Genomic DNA, 18,900 nt, shown 5'->3' with positions numbered 1-18,900 from the left:
GGAAGTAATTAAAAACCAATACTCCTTCCCTCCTTTTTTGTTCTTGTAATATGATGAGCCCCGAGAGCTTCTATAGTCATTAAAAAATAAAATGCTTGTGCAAAGCCTGTCCCCATAAGCATTTTTCAGTGTGGCTTCCATGCATATAAACCAGGATGCCTTTGTTAAGTAGTGTAAGCTTGTTAAAATGATCAGGTTCAGTGTATCATAATTACATGGCAATATATGGGAAGCAGTGGAGTTCTCTTGTCTTGAATATAGAGAGTAAGTTATAGAAACATATATAGTCACTCTTTATGGATCGTATTAGAAAAGTGTTCCGAGTATAATTATCTCCATGGCAGAGAATGGAGATTTGAAGCTACTGTATCATTTGAAAATTCATGTTTATGAACACCTGACCACAGATCTGTGAAACTGCCAAGCAGAGCTCTGCCCAGGTTTACACACTGGTGTGGTTTCCTTCCTCCTCAGCAGGAGCGTTGGCCATAGTGCTGGAAAGAGGATTGGTTGGCCTGATGGTGTCAGTGAAATAGTATACACAAACTTGTCGTTGAGTTGATTTAGACTCATTGCAATCCTCTAGGAGAGAGTAGACTGCCAATTAGGGTTCCCAAGGCTATAAATCTTTACAGAAGCAGACTGCCACATCTTTCTCCCACAGAATGGCTGGTGGGTTTGAACCACTGGCCGACTTTTTGGTTAGCAGCTGAGCATGTAACCACTGCACCACCAGGGCTCTTATACACACACATAATAGGTTAAAGTAAGTTTTATGTTAAAGGAATGCTAGACTTTAGCACCATCAGAGACACCCCAAAATAAGTTCTTACTTATTTTTGTAAGTTAAGTAGTAGTGAAAGTGAACTTGTGTGGTGAGGACTTCTTTAATGAAGAAGAGGCTTCTATTTTTTTTTCCTTAAATGTGTACTTTAAGATCCCTTGTATTAAAGTTAATAGAGCAAAAAGGTGTTAGAATCATACGAAAATAGATGTTTTTAGCAACAAAGAACCATCATGCACTGTACATTGCTCAGATTCTGCCTAAGGTAGTCCTTACATTCATTTACACAGAAGGAACTGGAAGGAATTGCTTTTGCTGACTGTCTAGAATAGACAAGTGTAAATAGTGAATTTTGCCCAATATGCTTCTTTCTCCTATCTTTAACCAACAGAAATATAGGGCTGTAAATAATTGAAGCTGAGACTCATCCAGAGGTAGAGAGATATATGAATTTTAATAAACGTCAAGGGCAGTTGATACTTTGGCTGGCTGGCTGGCTGGCTGACAAAATGACACACCTTTTATATCCTGGGCCAGAATAACATTGTGTCCTTTCTAATTCTTGAGATGCTTGACTTCCTAAAATGACCATCTTTATTTAGATTAAGAACCCATTTAAAGTAGTTTTAATAATGTATGGCTTCATACATAAGTGGTTCCATAATTTATTTCACTATTATTCTCTGTCAGAGATTTGAATGTTTTTGTTAATTAAGCAGGGGGAGGGGAGCAGTTTCTCCCTTGATCCAACCAAGCTAGATTCCCTTGTTACCAATTGATTGTCTTAAAAAACAAAGCAAAACACAAACGGAACAACCCTAGACTGTTAGTAGGCTTTTTTTTTTTTTTTTCCCCTCTCCTTCACACAAATAATTGCATCAAGCTTGCTTTAAGGGACTCTGGTAGGCTTTAAAATAGCCTGTCAATAATGGCCAGTTAGTGAATTAAAAATTGCCTCTGTAAATCTCATCATTTTAGGTTCACAGGTGAACTGCCTCATAGCCAGAACCCATTTATCATGAGTAACTCATTTGTAAGAGTATCCTTCTATTGATGTATGTCCAATCCCTGCCACCCACACCTAAATTATTAATATGCATATTAAAGACATCCCCTACCTTCATCAGCTGATATGATTTTATTTTCCTGTACAACTGAACCCACAGATCGTTAACTTTATTATGTCATCCAGGTGAAAGTTGCCAATGGACAAAACCTTTCTGTAAGCACAACACACATAAATATAAGCCCTTTGGCGGAAACCAGAAACCAAGGAGTTGGATTCGACTCAGAGCGACCCCTCCTTGGGTTTCCAAGGCGATATCACTATGGAAGTAGATTGCCCAGCTTTCCTTGGAGGCAAGATTTCCAGAAGCAATGTCTGAAATAAACACAGAGGGTTTGCACTTGCTGAGCGTGGCTTCAGGACACATCTGGAATTCCTATTATTTCTAAATCTTCTCTGGCTCGTCATGTTCCCAACGTGCTGAGATGGAACGTTGCCAAGTGGTCCATGAGATCACGATTCTTTAGGTTGCTAGTGCAACCGCTGTGTGGAAGCCTCTAAAACAAGCTGATCTCAAAGTACATGTGTAGTTATAGGTAGATAATTAAGAAGTTACCTCCTCATCTTGAATTCTCCCTTGATGCACATATACTCTGCCCTAAGGTATTTATTCATTCAGGTATATTCTCTTGTCAGCTAGTTTCCAAAAATCCTAATGCCTTTCTGTTGCTAAATATGTTCATAATACTATGGACACAAGAAACCTCACCCAGGCGAATTTCCCAGGGAAAATGTGGTTTTCAAAATTGATACCATATGGCCCTCAGAGGGGAATTAGAATCATTTTCGTAGTGATTTGGGTTGTTATTTTTAATATTTAAGTATCATCCTGTCCTTGATGAGTTCTCACGTTTCAACATGGGTAATGTTTCTGTTTCGTTGTTGTTTTCACTAACATAAGACATAAATCTTTTGACATAGTTTTGCTTTGCCTCAATCAGTCCTATAGAAATAATAGAGATTTAATTATCAAAGTAACTGTGATGAGCTGATGACAATACCACAGATATCTCACTTTTTATGATTTATAATTGTTATCGATTGGGCATAGTTACTAACTCTGTGACCTTATTTCCAGCTTAACTAGTGTGTTCATTGTTATGTAAACATAAATCTTATCATTCCAAGCCCTAGAGGAATTTACTGTTTATGCCACATTGTTTTGGGAAGGCTTTTCTCATAGAGGTATTTTAATGACTCCACGAAGAGGAGAATTCTTCTTCAGTTGATTTGATGTGATTTGATTTGATTGCCTCTACAACATTGTCTATAAAATTAAACAGGGGAACCTAAAATCTAAAAGATACTTATAACATCTTTTAAAGTGTAGGGCCTTGCACACTAGTAGTGGTTATCACCCATCCCTTGCTTTCAGATCAGCAAACTTTGAGCCACTCTCATATAGGCACATCTCTCAAAATTAAGGGGAGCTCTGGTAGCATAGTGGCTAAGACACTTGCCTGGTAACCAGATGGCTGCGGTTCAAACCCACCAGCCACTCCTCGGAAGGAAGGTTGGGCAATCCTACTTCTGTAGTGATATTCCCTCAGAAACCCAAGGAGGGGTTGCTATGAGTCAGGTTTGACTCGACGGCACATAACAACAACATAACAACAACTCAAAATTAAGACAACAGCAAAAAGAAAACAAAAAAAATGAGCAATTTTTTAAAAAATATTTTTCCCCCAGTTTTCACTTTTGAACTCACTGCTAAAATGTGCTACACTTAAATTATAATCTCCTGTTTATTTCCCATGTGTATAACTCCCTTCTCTTCAAGGAGTCTATTTAGCAAATACTGTCAATTCAAGAAAATTATGATTGTAATTTTGTGTGCCCCAGTTTAGAACTGTCATTTTAAAATTGAAGAACTATAATAATATGCTTGGTGGTGGTGTTATTAAAAATAATGGTAATTATTTCAATAATTTAAAAATAACCAACAATAATAATTGCAGGTGACTTTTCTATATCAATATCTGACTCCCCAGGACTGTCCACAGTAAAAACACACCTACAAGAATGAGAAGAGATCATGAAAAAATTTTAACAGGAGCAAAAGTAAATGAAGAATATTAAATAATAATAATAATAATAAGTTCCTAAAAGCATGAGGCTATTCATTTAATTGATTGGGATTGTGTGTGACAGAGGCATGTGGTTGATTATCTCTTTATTTTCATGACTGTAGTTGTTTCCTCACCCAGTAATTGAGTTATTAAATTTAAATCTCATGACTTTTCCTGTGCAGTCCTTAGATTCAGATTACCACATTGGCCCTATTAAAGAATCATACTCCTAGTGTCTTGGGTCCTGTGGGTGCTTGAATTGTTTTTCCTACCGTATCTTTACCATGGGTGCAGTAACAGGAAGAGACCAGGGAGCATAAAAAGAAGAGACAATATAATGGTTTTTTTGTTGTGTTGTTGATAGTTTTTTGTTGTTATTGTTGATTTGTTTTGTCTTATTCTGAACTGGAGGTAAGGCTCAAGGCAGTAGTCAGATACCCAAAAAGTCATATCCATTGCTGATGAGTCATTTCTGACTCAGAGCAACTTCACATGACAGAGTAGAACTGACCCATAGAGTTTCCAAAGCTGTAGTCTTTACGGAATCAGATTGCCACATCTTTCTCCTGCAGAGCTATTGGTGGGTTTGAACTGCTAACCTTGCAGTTAGCTGCCAAATGCTTAACCACTGTGCAGTGAAGTGAGTGGGATTCCAAACTTTGAAATCTTCTGTCAGGCTTACCGCCGCTGCCAATGAACCAGTGGTGTGTACAGAATGAATGCTACATATATCCATAGACTATAGTATGGAACCTCTCTGGCTCTGGAGAACCAGTTTGACTGCAGGGAAGTCAGAGATCCTTTTACCAAATGGGCTAAGACCTAACGAAAAGGAGGCCTGCGGTTCTTTCTCCTGTGCAAAGCCCTAACTTGAATCCCTGATTCTTTATACTATCATTGTGACGTGAGTCAAGAAGGAAGAATATAGGAAAGGGTTCTCTTAGGAAGAGTAGTATAGACTTAACACCTAGAGCATCTGCTTATGCCATTCATTCTTTTCTCACTTTCCCCTGGATCTCACCTTAGTCAATTGTAGATCTTGCAAGAATGGGACAGTTATTCTCCTAAGCCTCAGAACATTCTACACCAGCCATATGGAGTTATAGGAGAATATTCCAGAGAGGCAAAGAGGCACATCATGAGGAAACAAGAACTTATAACCTCTTCCACAGCTACACTGAACATTCCTACTTTAGTACTTTGGCCTAGTTATATCCTAGACTTTGGATTTGACCATTAATTTTCTTCCTAAAGAGTGAAGTTGAGGAAAAGAAGCCAAAAGAGAAAACGAGTAGGTCTGGGAAGCACTTAAGCAGCCAGCAATTCCTAATCTAGAGTCATTGCTGAAAGAATTGTCTTACCCCAGAAAAGCACAGTCATGTAGTGACTTCGAAAGGGACCAAACTTTGGACAAAAAGAAAAGAATATTATGAAACCTTGTTTAAGACCTTAAATACCAGGTTGTATAGGCTACTACTCAATGTGACATAAACTCACTGCCATTGAGTCGATTCCAACTTATAGTAACCCCCTTTAGGTTTCTGAGGTGGTAAATCTAGATTGCCCAGTCTCCCTTCCCCTTAAGAGCAGTAGCTATGTCTTATTCATTGCCGTGTTCCAAACATCGTGCCTGGCACAGAGTAAACCAGTTGCCATCAAGTCAGTTTTGATTCGTGGCAACACCATGTATGTCAGAGTTAAACTGTTCCATGATGTCTTCAGTGGTTGATTATTCAGGAATAGATCATCAGGCTTTTCTTCTAATGTGCCTCTGCGTGGACTCAAACCTCCAACATTTTGGTTAGCCTCCATTTCTGTAAACTGTTTGTACCCCCAGAGACTCCAGAGCTTAGTCAATACTCAATAAGCAATTGTTCAGTAAATGAAGGAAAACATATAGTGGACTTTTTTATTTTCATTCACAGCAATTAAATAATAATGGACATGATGGCAGGACCAAATAACTGTAACTACGTAGGAGAAATTAATATGTACAGGTGGTTTTTTGGTTTTTTTTTTTTTCCTAAAAGACTTTGATTTGTAGGATTATCACTCCTTTAAATTTTCAGGATCCTTGATTTGCATGATTATTGCCCCTTTAACTTTTGTTCAGTGGTAACTTTTCAGGGTCCTTACACCCCCATGAGTCAGAATCAACTTGACAGCTCAAGACAACAAGGATGTTCTTGAACAAAACATAAAACTTTTGTTCCATTCCTAAGTCACCTTAGGAAATTTATTTTTCCTTCACTTTCTTTTTGTAGAGTCTCACCTTGAATTGTGGTGTATATAGTTCACAATTCCATAGTCTCAATCTGTGTATTCAGAATGCATCAGACAGAAATCCAGTTGCCAGTTCCTCTAATTTGCCAGTGCCTCCTGATAAAATTTTACTGGTACATGTTTAGCTATCGAATAGACTGTGGTGGTTCTGGATTCTGGATTCTGGTGATCCAGTATACCAGCAACCTAGAGAATAAAAGGAAGTCTTCAGTTGCATCAATCTGTTTACCATGAGAGTGGACATAGCATTTCTTTTTCTGAAGCTCTTAATCTGTTATGCCATGGTGAGTTGAGCTGCTAGCTTCCAGAAACAGAAGCAGATTACCTTAATCACATGATAAGAAAAAATGCTGTCTGTTTCTGGGTAAGAGAGAGTAAGGCATTCCTGGGTGTCAGCTAAAGCATCTTTTAGAGCGATGACCAGTGCCTAATTTTCTCAAGAAGCCAGAGGTTAAATTTAGTAGTCTCTCTCTCTCTTTTTCTTTTTTATCTCTGATTCAGGTTGACCCACCAAATTTAAGCCAGTCTACATGGGGTCTCTCTCCTCTCTCTATTTTCTAAAATAGATATTTAATTTTTAATATTCTCTTCCAGTTTTTCTGACAAGTTATACATATGCAAATAGAAATAAGCTTATTATTTGAAGCACAGAGCTGCTTGTCACTGAAGCTTCATTAACACCGTTATCACCGCCTGACATTTATCTTATAATTTTCTAGAGCTGACTGTTGTGTCTCCATGGAAACCCAAATTGCAATTGAAACAAGTACGATAATAAAGGCATCCACCAAGATTGACAGCCTGCGAAACCTAGTTACATCCTTCAGTAGCTACAGCCACAGATAGAGAATATGCACTTTGGATGTTAAGAATTAACTCTCTCGCGTCTCACATCATACCTGACTCTGCTTATATGGCAAGGGTACTATCACATCTTTAGTTCTGATGTTAGTAATTAGATCTCTAATTTTTGCTGGCATCATCCTAAGGCATTATGAATATTGGATGTAAAACTAACCGTGATCCTATTTGGATCCAAGAGGAAATTCTTTCTGTGTGATTTTTGACACTGTGAAATGTTGATCATTCCTTGACCTGGCAGCTTAGGTGCCTGAAAGGATTTCTTTTTTGGGATAGGGGATCAACCACAGACTTACATGATTGCTTTTTCCCTTTGCTATTGAAGAACCTCTGCTCTTTTAAGTTCATGACTTCACATCAATTTGGTTGGTGCCTCAAAGCCAAGAGTCATGAAACTGAAGTAGGTCCAGAGTGGATTAATCTGAAATTAATTTGATTCTGAAAGCCTCCATCTGGCTGTGTTTGGGAAAGGCAGTTAGACAGATATATAAACAAATGATCATCTGTATTCATTGTGCCAGATGTAGTGTCAAAAAGTGAAGAAATAGCTTTAAAAAAAATCAGCTATGGGGAATTTTGATATAATGATATTCAGCCTCTTAGAATAACAGCCATTATAATTTAGCACATAATCCTATTTTTATTCTTATTTGTTTAGGGAGTTAGATCTGATGGTGTTTTGAAAAAAATTATTTAAGAAATGAGCAAATTAAATGTCAAAGCCTATTGTAATGGGTGATTTAAGGTGCTAAATGGAATTGATGACATGCTGAACAAGAGAATGGGCCTATAGATTTCTGAATCAAAATGTGGTATTTGAAATTGATTTCATCTTAAGACTGTAATTTAGAGATTTAAAAACTAGCAAAGTAGAATGTCATGCAGACTTTCCTTTTGATACATGGTTTTGTGGCATGACAAACTAGCATGTTTGTAGCATAAGGAAACATTCACAATACCATATGCATAGAATTCTGAATGGCTTCTTTCAGTAATTATACAAACTTGATGGTATTCTTTTCTGTGTTTCACTTTTGCAAATGTCTTTAAGCAGACGATAAAAGAGGCAAATATCTAGGACTGCTATCTAGGAATTTAGTATAATCGCTATAGAACATTTCATTGCCTTTTCTTATGTCTAGGCAGAAAGAGTGTAGAGAATTCATGATGAATCCCTTTAAAGTTATCACTGCTTTATTTGAGGCCTTTTATGTCCAGTTTTTAAACCTTACATGTTATCTTGTATGATATCTTGAAGAGAAAGAATTAAACTTTATCTTCTCTATCAGCGAAGCATTATTTTCTTTGAAAAAACAAACTCCCCAAAGGGAACAAACTCATCCCTCCTCATATTCCCCACCTATTTCCCTCACTGCCCACAGCCAAACAATGACAAGAATAATTACCCAAACGAAAAAACCTAAACCATTGCCCTTGAGTCAATTCTGACTTGTAATAACCCCATAGGAGAGAGTAGAACTGCCCCATAGGGCTTCCAAGGCTATAATCTTTTTGAAAGCAGACTGTCTCATCTTTCTCCTGCAGAGCAGCTGGTGGGTTCAAACCACTGACCTTTTGGTTAACAGCCAAGCACTTAGAGTAGAATCCTTATAGTGAAAATTAACCCCAAAACATTGAAGAGTCTGGGCAAATCAATTGGTGCATTTGTTGACAACAAACTAGATGGTACATAAGTTCTGAATTTTGATAACCTGCTGTAGTGTTAGATTGAGAAAGTAAAATCTCAGTTCCCTAGAACCAAGAGCAGATGAGTCAGTCTGATCAGCTAAGTTTGCAGTAGTGGAAATTACATTCTTTATGGTACCAGTTCTCTTCATCATCTCATTTTGATGGAAAGCTTCTTAAAATGAATTTTATATTTCCTTGCCTTATTCCACAGAATTTATTGAGCATAATGTGACCCTTTAGATGAGATGAGATGGACGTTGTACAAATTAATTATTCTTCTGCACTGCTGTCCTTGGGAATGACTGGAGAATATATGTTGACTCCACCTTCAAAATGGCTTTTAACTGCTAGGCTCTTAAGATTTCATGTCTGTCAGCTGTCACTCTGTGATCCCACCCACTCTAAACCCTTTCTCTTTTTTGCTTCTCTGGGTTTGAAATGCAGATGACCAAGACTGTGAAAATCCAATATAGAACAGGAAATCTCTGAGGAACTTCCTGGGGAGCTTTCCAAAGATTATTAGACACAAACATTAGGGTGGGATCTTTGTGACATCTGTGTTGGCTGCTCTGAGGTCATTTTCCCTTTAATTTTTTGGCTGGCATTTCACAAACATGAGTTTAAAGGTATCAACAGGAAAAAATTGGAGCCCTGGTGGTGCAATGGTTAAGTGCTCAGCTGCTAAGAGGTGGGCAGTTCGAATCCACCAGCTGCTCCACAGAGAAAGATGTGGCAGTCTGCTTCCGCAGAGGTTACAACCTTGGAAACCCTATGGGGCAGTTCTATTTTGTCCTACAGCATCTTGAGTCAGAATCGACTTGATTGCAGTGGGTTTAGTTTGCTGGGGTTTTTCTACCTGTAAAAAGAAATACACTGGAACCAAATACACTAGAACCTGATAAATGGTTAGCCTGCAGAAATAAATGTCTGTCTTCACAAATGGATCTGTTTTGTGATCTAAACTACTGTCATTAATATGACGTAAATCCTTCCCATTGAGTGTCAACTTTTGATTTTCCAGATCAGTGGAAGGATACGATGCTATTACTAATCTCCAAAACATTTCTATCAAACTTCTTACTACTGGCTGCCTTCCTTAGACTGGCATTCAATTTAAGTTGTATTTCTTGATTGCACATCATCTAATGACAGAGAAAGGGAGGCCAAAAGCCAAAAGCCTGGGATTAAATTTTGTCACTGATAAATGAAAAAATGAATAATGAATGGACAGATAATCAATATTTAACAGAAAAGTAGATAGAGTTCTGAATGCCATACAAGCACAAAGGTCACTGAAGTCTTTGTACTCTAGTCCAAAGCAGGAAAGCCTACTGAACAGTTTTAGAATAACTTGGGCACAAAAAGATGATAACCAAAATTAAGATAGTGGCTATAAGAAGACTAGTGGATGCAGTGGGCATTTAGAGATTAAAACAGGCATATCTCAGTAACTAACTGATAATGCGTATGTGACTCTTGGGAGCTCTGGTGGCATAATGCCTAAAGCATTTGACCACTAACCAGAAGGCTGGTGGTTCAAATCCACCAGCCACTCCTCAGGAGAAAGGTTGGGCAATCTACTTCCATAGTGATACTGCCTCAGAAACTTAAGGAGGGGTCGCTATGAGTCGGATCCAACTCAACAGCAGTGAGTTTTTTTTGTTTGTTTGTTTGTTTTGTTTTTTATGTGACTTTCAGATTTTATAGAACTGTACGTGTTGTTGTTAGCTACCACTGAGTCGGCTTCAATTCATTGCAACCCTATGTACAACAGAATGAAACACTGCCTGGTCCTGTGCCATCCTCACCATCCTTGCTAAACCTGAGCTCATTGTTGTAGCCACTGTGTCAATCCATCTTGTTGAGGGTCTTCCTCTTTTGTGTTGACCCTCCACTTTACCAAGCATGATATCCTTCTCCAGGAAATGGTCCCTTCTGACAACATGACCAAAGTAGGTGAGACAAAGTCTGGCCATTCTCTCTTCCAAGAAGCATTCCAGCTTTCCTTCTTTCAGGACAGAATTATTTGTTCTGCAACTCCATGGTGTTTTCAGTATTCTTTGCCAGAACTGTACTAGATGGGATAAAATGGTTCTTTTTAATACTGGTGACCATTTACATAATGTATGATTTAGTTTTTACAACTTTTAGGACTTCTTGTATTAAATATTCACTCAGAAAATAAGTATTGGAGATATATTGATACTGAGTTTAAGGAACTGTGTTTACCTTCCAAATGAGCCTTTCTGGCCATATTATTTAAAATTGCAGCCCTGCACCCAAAGCTCCTTGTCTCCCTGCCCTGCTTTGTTTTTCTCCATTGCAGCTCTCTCTAATATACTATAAGATTTGCTTGTTTATTGCATTGCCTCAACTAGCATATAAGATCTATAAAGGCTGTCCCCCCCTCCATTTTTGCAATTATTACATCCCTAGAACCTTAAATAATGTCAAAATGGCCCAAGTCACTTTATAAATATTTATATTTATTAATGTACTTGATTGGGAGTTCTGTTCTTTGGTGTTTCTATAGGTTCAATGATCAAAGAAGGGGAGAGGTCAAAATAAAGGATAAATCTGTGCCTGTTACACAGAGGACATCGTCCCTGATTGTTGGGAGAAAAGTTTGAGCAAGTAAGAAAAACAAGGAAGTGGAACATAAAACCTAATTGGAGAAAAAGAAGATAGGAAGAGATTATTTTCAGATGGGCTGAATTTGAGGTGGTAACTAGAGCATTCTGTCGGCTATCAATGTATAAGACCAGATTAGAGTTGAATGATCAAGACCAGTAAAGCTATTTTCATATGACTGGTAGTGAATGAAGCCCTGCTAGCACAATGGTTAACTACTGGGCTGTTAAACAAAAGGTTGGCAGTTCGAACCCACCCAGTAGCTCTCTAGAAGAAAGACTTGGTGATCTGTCCCCATAAATATTACAGATTAAAAAACAAAACAAAACAAAAAGAACAATATGGGGCAATTCTACTCTGTCACAAGAGCTTGCTTTAGGCTGAAACTTTACTTGACAGCACCTGACAACAACAGTAAAGAATGACAGGAATAACTACTACAGACGATTAAGTACAGAGAGAGTGAAGAGTGTAGATAGAAGAGCTTTGCACACTAGTTCACCAATATCTGACATTGCAAGCACAGGCCAAGGGCCTAGACTATCCCCTTATGCTAGGGCCAGTAGATTACGTGATTTCCATCCCTGTGGTTCTTCGCCAGTATGGCTGGCCGTCTCCTATATCTCAAAAGTGTGTTCGGTAGAAGAGGGAAGTGCTACTGATTGCTTTCCCTAAAGTCCCAGCATCCTTGTTAGAGCCACAACCACCATCACCACTGCCTCCTCCTCTTCCCTTTCTTAAATATTATTGCCAGCTAAATGAAATGGTGTCATTTGTTATCGTTTGACTCTGATGCTTTCAGATCCATTTTAAAAATTTAACCATGGAAATGAAATGTGGTTTAGGGTGCTGAATGCCAAATCTCCTTTGGTGCATTAGTCACTCATTTCTGGCTTACTGATTGCCCTCATCTATTGCTCTATTATAGGCCTTATTGTGTTGTATTTTGGTTTTATAAGGTGTATGTGTCTGTCTCTTCTAATTGACTATGATCAGCTAGAGGACATAAAATACATATTTTCTAGCTGTCTGTCCTACAAACTTAACACTATGCCTGACATAAAGCAGATACTCAATAACTGTATAAGAATACCTAGGAAAGAAAGGGACTGTGTGAGAAAATAAACCTCAAGCAAGCTTGAAATTCCACAAAGACAGGTGAATCATTGCTTTCACCAGGTGGTGTTTCTTCAGCGAGTGGAGAGTGTAGTGACCATGCCCTGATAGCTTTCTCTTGCATAAATAACCAAAAGCAAACCAGAACAAAGAGCCCGGGTGGTGCAATGGTTAAACGCTCAGCCACTAACTCAGCCAAACTCACCAGCAGCCCCACAGGTGAAAAGACCTGGTGATCTGCTTCCATAAAGTTTATAGCCAAGAAAACTGTATGGGTCAGTTCTACTCTGTAACGTGTGGTTGCTGTGAGTCATAATTGAATGACAGCACCCAACAACAGAAACAATAAACTAAACCATTTGCCATTGTGTTGACTCCAATTCATGAAAATTCCAGGTGTGTCAGGGCAGAACTGTGCTCCATAGTGTTTTCAGTGGCTGCTTTTTCAGAAGCAGATCACCAGGTCTGTCTTCGTAGGCATTTCTGGGTGGACTCGAACCTCAAACCTTTTAGTTAGGACCTGACTGTGTTAACTGTTGGCACTATGCTGGGACGACTCTTAAATAAATAAGTTCTGGCAAAAATATTTTAAACAATGGTGAAAGTGGAAGTTACTGGCCTTGAGAAGCACAGCTACTAAAATCTAGACCTACTGGGAACCAGCCATTGCGTCTGCGGTGTTTGCTCTTTGTATACATGTTTCTTTTCTTTTTAACTTTTTATTATGATTTGGGTGAAATTGTACAAAGTAGATATGTTTTACATTCAACAGTTTATACACATTTTATTTTGTGACACTGGTTACTTTCCCTGTAGCATCTCACTTTCCACTTCCTCCCTTCAGTTACCTTTTTCCTGCGTCCTTGCCTATGCATTCTTGCCTCCCTACCTTTCTCCCTGTGTAGATGCTGCCCTTCCAATCTCCCATGGTTGATTGTTCTAAGGAGTCTATCTCCCTGGTGAAGGTGTTCACCTGGTAGGCCTATCTCTTGTTTAGCTGAGAGTTAAGCCGTGGGAGTGAGTTTAATTCCAGGCCCAGAGAGTGACTCAGGTCCATAGTTTCTGGGGTTTGACCAGTCTCTGTTAGATGAGTAAGCCTGGTCTTTTTTATGATATTGAATTTTGTTCCACATTTTTTTCCTAGTCTATACAGGATCTCCAATCTTTATCCCTTCCCCAGTGGTTGACATTGGTAGCCAGGCACCATCTAATTCTTCTGGTTTGAGGTTCATACAGACTGAGATTCACATGGTCCATTAGTCCTTTAGACTAACTGTTTCCGTGGGTCTTTGATTTTCTTCACTCTTCTTTGTTCTAGTCAAGGAGACACCAGTAGTTGCCACTTAGATGGCCACTCACAAGCTTTTAAGATCCCAGTGACAACTCACTGAAGTAATATGTAAAACAATATTTTTGTATACCATGTTGTACTAATTGAGCTTGATGGCCCCCTCAAACATGCTCCCCAGCACACAGGCCCAGCGACCCACTCCCTAAAGGTGCTTATTTGTTGCTAAGAAGTTAAAAACCATGATTGTTGTTTTTGTTGTTAGGTGCTATCGAGTCAGCTCCGACTCATAGCAACCCTGTGTACAACAGAATGAAACACTGCCTGATCATGCACCAGCCTCACAATCCTTGCTACACCTGAGCCTATTGTTGCAGTGACTGTGTCAATCCATCTCATTGGGCGTCTTCCCCTTTTTTCACTGACCCTCCACTTTACCTAGCATGATATCCTTCTCCAGGGAATGGTCCCTTCGGACAACATGACCAAAGTAGGTGAGATAAAGTATGCCCATTCTTGCTTGCAAGGAGCATTCTGGCTGCACTTCTTCCAGAACAGATTTGTTTTGTGATTAGATGGCCACAAAATAGGTGGCAATGCTTTAACCATATGCATGTTGTAAGGCCCAAGGGCCCTTTCCATCCTTGTCAAGGGGAGTGCTAACCTCCTGCCTTTCATACAACACTCAGTGTCCATTTCTTATTTTCATAGCTGCTGTTAGAATAGGAATACAAGAGACAATCTTGGTAAAATCAGTATTCCGTCTGGGACTTGTGAGCTGGTATTGAGTTTTCCCCCACATTTGTCTTTATTTCATAATGATACATTTTTCAGTTGCTTGATGTGGGCTAGCCTAGTCTCAGTCATCCAAAACAGCCATTCACAATCACCAACCCACAGAAAACAGGCAAATTCTCCAGCTTTTAGGAGTCAGCAGGTAAATCCAACCAGGAGGACATTCTAGATCTGTTTCTAACTGGTTCTCCTAGAGGCAAGCCATCCACTTCATCCATTCTATTTCCTTATCTGTCAAGTGGGAACATGTAAAACTGGCATGGCAGAGGCAGCTGGCCTCTCTAACTTCATGGGGAGCATAGAGAATCACCATCGGCATCAACAGTCCAAAACCGATTTGTATGATTTTTTTTTTTTTAACCAATTCTGTCACCAGCCATCCATCCCACAGCACTCTCTACTTCCCTCCTGGGTTCAATTATTGATTGCAGTAACCACACAGAACTCACAGACTGTACTTATTTATTGGGGAAGTAATAGGGTACAACTCAGAATAAGGAACAACTCAGGATACAGTTCTTTGGTCAGGACAGCTTCTTGGCCATACCCACAGGCAGGCCTCTCCCTAGATCTCCTTGGCTTCTCAGCCTTCAGCCCCTTAACTCCTCAAGCCTCTTGGGCTGGCCCAGCCTCTGCTCTGCTTGTGCAAGTGTTAGAAAGCTCTTTAGGTCCACCAGTATGTGCCCAGAGGTATCCCACTCTGCCAGTAAGCCTTGGCCCAAAGGTGCTCAGCTGTCTAGCTTCGTGGGTAGGTGAACCTACCCTCACTGACAAGTGCCCAGATATATCCCACTCCACCAGCTAGCTTCCTTCCCAAAAGTGCTCAGCTCTCTCATTCTGTGGATTGGCAAAACTAGCTCAGTCAAGCGTTTGGAAGCACCCACTACACCAGAAAGCCTCCTGCCCAAAGGTACTCTTTCTTTCTCTGTGGGCTGGGAAACTTACCACACCATCTCCTGCTGGTCTCCTGGTTCTGCTGCCACCATTTCTCTGCCACTGAGTCTTGCTGTTTCCAGTGTTACAGTTTTCTCTCTCTGCCTCCTGGGTCTAGGAGGTCTCAGCACAGCAATCCTGGATCCAAAAGTTGTTCTTTCTTACTTAAAGTGAGATCCCTTTTGCTCTGGAATTTGTTTTCTTTTAAACTTAGAGGGCTAGCAAAACCTACCAATTCCCTCATTAGGGTTCTGTACCCCTTATTTGCATGGTCCCATCCCCACAGGGTTCCATGCACCTTATTTGCATAATTAGCAAGCTATCCAATCCTCTTTGTGGGCCCCAAGCACTTCATTTGCACAGTCCCACCCAGTCATTTGGTGGGAGTTGGAAGACCATGGCGAGAAAGGCCATATAAAAGCCATCCATTGCACCACAGGACAGTAATACTAACCTCCACAGTGGGGCAGAGGATTAATTAATGTGAGCTCCTGAAGCACTTTGAAAATGTGAAGCTCTATATAAATCTTCTGTATGATTATTATTTCCCTGTTGCCATTTCTAAAAGTTCATCTGAAAAACTTCTCCCTGTGCAAATGCATTCTGCTCTGCCCTGAAGTCCACTAAGCTATTTCTGATAAATCACTGGATGAAATGAGTTCCCTGGGCAGGGACTATCTATAGCAAATGCCTTCCTGCCTTCTCAGCAAGGGTGCTTGTGTGTTCAGTCATCAGGTACTCCCTGGATGGCTCCAAATTTACTTCTTTGTGGGAGTTTTTCTAGCTTTCTGCTTTTTACTACCAGTCAAGTTGAGATAAGGTAATAAGGTCTCCCTTTTACTTGGTGAGTCCACATGCCTGTGTTCTGTGACCTTTTCTGCAGCAACAGTTCCCTACAAGCTATTGGTTGTATTTTACCCTGGTACACCTGGCTGTTGGACCCCCAACTAAATGAAATCCAACATGAACTTCAATAATTCAGCACAGTAGCTGTCACAAGTATGTTTTAACCTAGTCATTTGTGAATGAAAATTATGCCCTAGATATTCTTAATAAATTACTTTTTTTCAAAAATTTCAAAGCATTGAGATGAACATATTTATATGTATGTATGCATACAGTAACATTGAACCTTTTCTTCAGAAAAGCTTAAAAAACAAACAAACAAACCAACCCACTGCTGTTGAGTTGCTTCTGACTCATAACAACCCTGTAGGACAGAGTAGAACTCCCTGTGGAGTTTCCAAGGCTGTAAATCTTTACAGAAGCAGACTGCCTCATCTTTCTCCTGCAGAGCCACTGGTGGGTTCAAACTGACAATCTTTCAATTAACAGCCAAGTACTTTAACCATTGAGCAACCAGGGAAACTTAAAGTAATTTATTTACAATTTGACTATTTGGAGAAGGACATTGCCTCGCTCATATACTTAGGATGTTATTCGCTCCAATTAATCTTACATGAGAGTTTTGTGGTTGATCTGTGGGTGTCTTGCCTCAGAGATTTTGGGTGATATTCTGTAATTGGTGTGATTGTGACTCCAAAAACTTTTGCTATACATTTGATAAACTATAATAGGACCTTTTAGGTAAATATAGGATATTGATGAGAAAAAGTGATATCCAGAGAGTTTTGGTATGATTACTAAAATGACCCAGCAATTTAGGATCCCACTCAAATTAAGAATATAGCTCTGTCAACTTAGTAGAAAAGGTGATCATGAAAGAGGGAAATTTTCTTCATAGTAACCCTGAACTTGTATATTTTAAAAGGAAAATGCAATTCCTGGAGCTTGAAGTTGGGTGAAAACTGATTCATCTACCTAAATTGGAGAGGCTGTGGTGTTTAGAGTAGATGGTGGAAATCCTGAGGGTGGGGCTGTGTCTCAGTTTCTGAGGTGTCCTACAGGGTGCAGTGCACGCCAGGTGCTACATCGTGAGTCTATTGAGAAGGGAATTCTGTCCTTCAATAATAAGCAACAACAAAATGAACAGTGTGTTAATATCAGTGGATTTCATGCCCATCCTGTTGCTTGCCAGAAGCCACCAGGCCCATCACCAGGTTCTTTCTGCCTTTGCCTTGTACATCTGAGTCTTGAACAATTTCCAGTGATAACCAAACAAAGCTTGTTTCTTCGTGTGCTGTTATTTACGTACAAGTGATATTAAAAAAAATGATTCCTGAGCCTTTTGCAAGAGTGGTTTTTCAACTGACTGAAATGAGGGGACTGCAGTTCAGATAGAGGAAGAGCATTGACACAGATTGAGAGAGGTGATGTTCTGACGGCCACTGCAAGTCACCAGCCACTCACTGGCTCAGTGTGAGCCATCAGGCTGCTCTCCACTGTGTAGGTGACACTTTGTCAACTCTCAAGCCCCACAGCCTTAGTCACCTGTGTGCCTAGAGCATTAAATTGGGCAGAGAGAAGGAGCCACACCAAGGTTTCAGGTACCAGCTCATAGTCTCTAAATTATCTTTTTCATGAGTTACCATCAGAGTCCAAACCATAATCATAGAATATTAAGAGCTAGATGGGAAGTATTTTAGCTTCTTTGTTTTAGAAGTTAGGAAACTGAAGCCCTGAGTGACTATGTAATTTTGCCTGCAACCCCACAGTTAATGCTGAGCAAGACAAGAACCTAGACCTACCTGCCTACCACTCCAGTAAATTGCTGTTGAGTTCTTCAATCATTGATGTCATTTTCCTGGCCTCTCCTTGCTATTTTGCTAAAAGGAGCTCCTTATGAAATAAAATGGTTTATGAATTTCAACTTTAGTTAGTGAAAACTGGATAAGCTTATTGTCATTTGTTGTTGTTAGGTGCGATCAAGTTGGCTCCAACTCACAGTGAACTTATATACAACAGAACGAAGCACTGCCTGGTCCTGCACCATCCTCCTAATCCTTGCTATGCTTTGAGCCCATTGTTGCAGCCACTGTGTCAGCCCATCTCATTATGGGTCTTTCCCTGTTTTGCTTACCCTCTACTTTATGACCCACTATATCAACAAGCACCATGATATCCTTTTTCAGGGACTGGTCCCTTCTGACCACATGACCAAAGTAGGTGAGACAAAGTCTGGCCTTCCTCACTTCTAAGGAGGATTCCACCTGCACTTCTTCCAAGACAGATTTCTTTGTTCATCTGACAGTCCGTGGTATTTTCAGTATTCTTCCCTTATACCACATTCAGAGGCAATGACTTTTCTTTGGTCTTCCTTACTCATTGTCCAGCTTTTGCATGCATATGAGGCGATCGAAAATAACATGACTTGGTTAGGTGCATCTTAGTCTTCAAAGTGACATCTTTGCTCTTTAACATTTTAAAGAGGTCTTTTGCAGCAGATTTGCCCAGTGCAGTTTGACATCTGATTTCTTTCTTTCTT

The 18,900-nt window shown here is 39.7% G+C and overlaps 1 protein-coding gene and 1 non-coding gene across 2 annotated transcripts in view; one reads left to right on the top strand and one right to left on the bottom strand.

The window, feature by feature from the left end:
* Positions 1-18,900, top strand: part of CELF2 (CUGBP Elav-like family member 2) — a 446,151-nt gene that overhangs the window by 192,411 nt on the left and 234,840 nt on the right. The gene's annotated exons all lie outside the window — the stretch shown is intronic.
* Positions 14,347-14,472, bottom strand: LOC122149513. Its single transcript, XR_006163170.1, has one exon. It is a non-coding gene; the product is annotated as a U6atac minor spliceosomal RNA (small nuclear RNA).

This window comes from Orycteropus afer, unplaced genomic scaffold (genome assembly GCF_000298275.1).
Source record: "Orycteropus afer afer isolate SDZICR_OR568_19922 unplaced genomic scaffold, OryAfe1.0 scaffold00028, whole genome shotgun sequence".
NCBI lineage: Eukaryota > Metazoa > Chordata > Mammalia > Tubulidentata > Orycteropodidae > Orycteropus > Orycteropus afer.
This window is presented reverse-complemented; position numbering and strand designations above follow the sequence as displayed.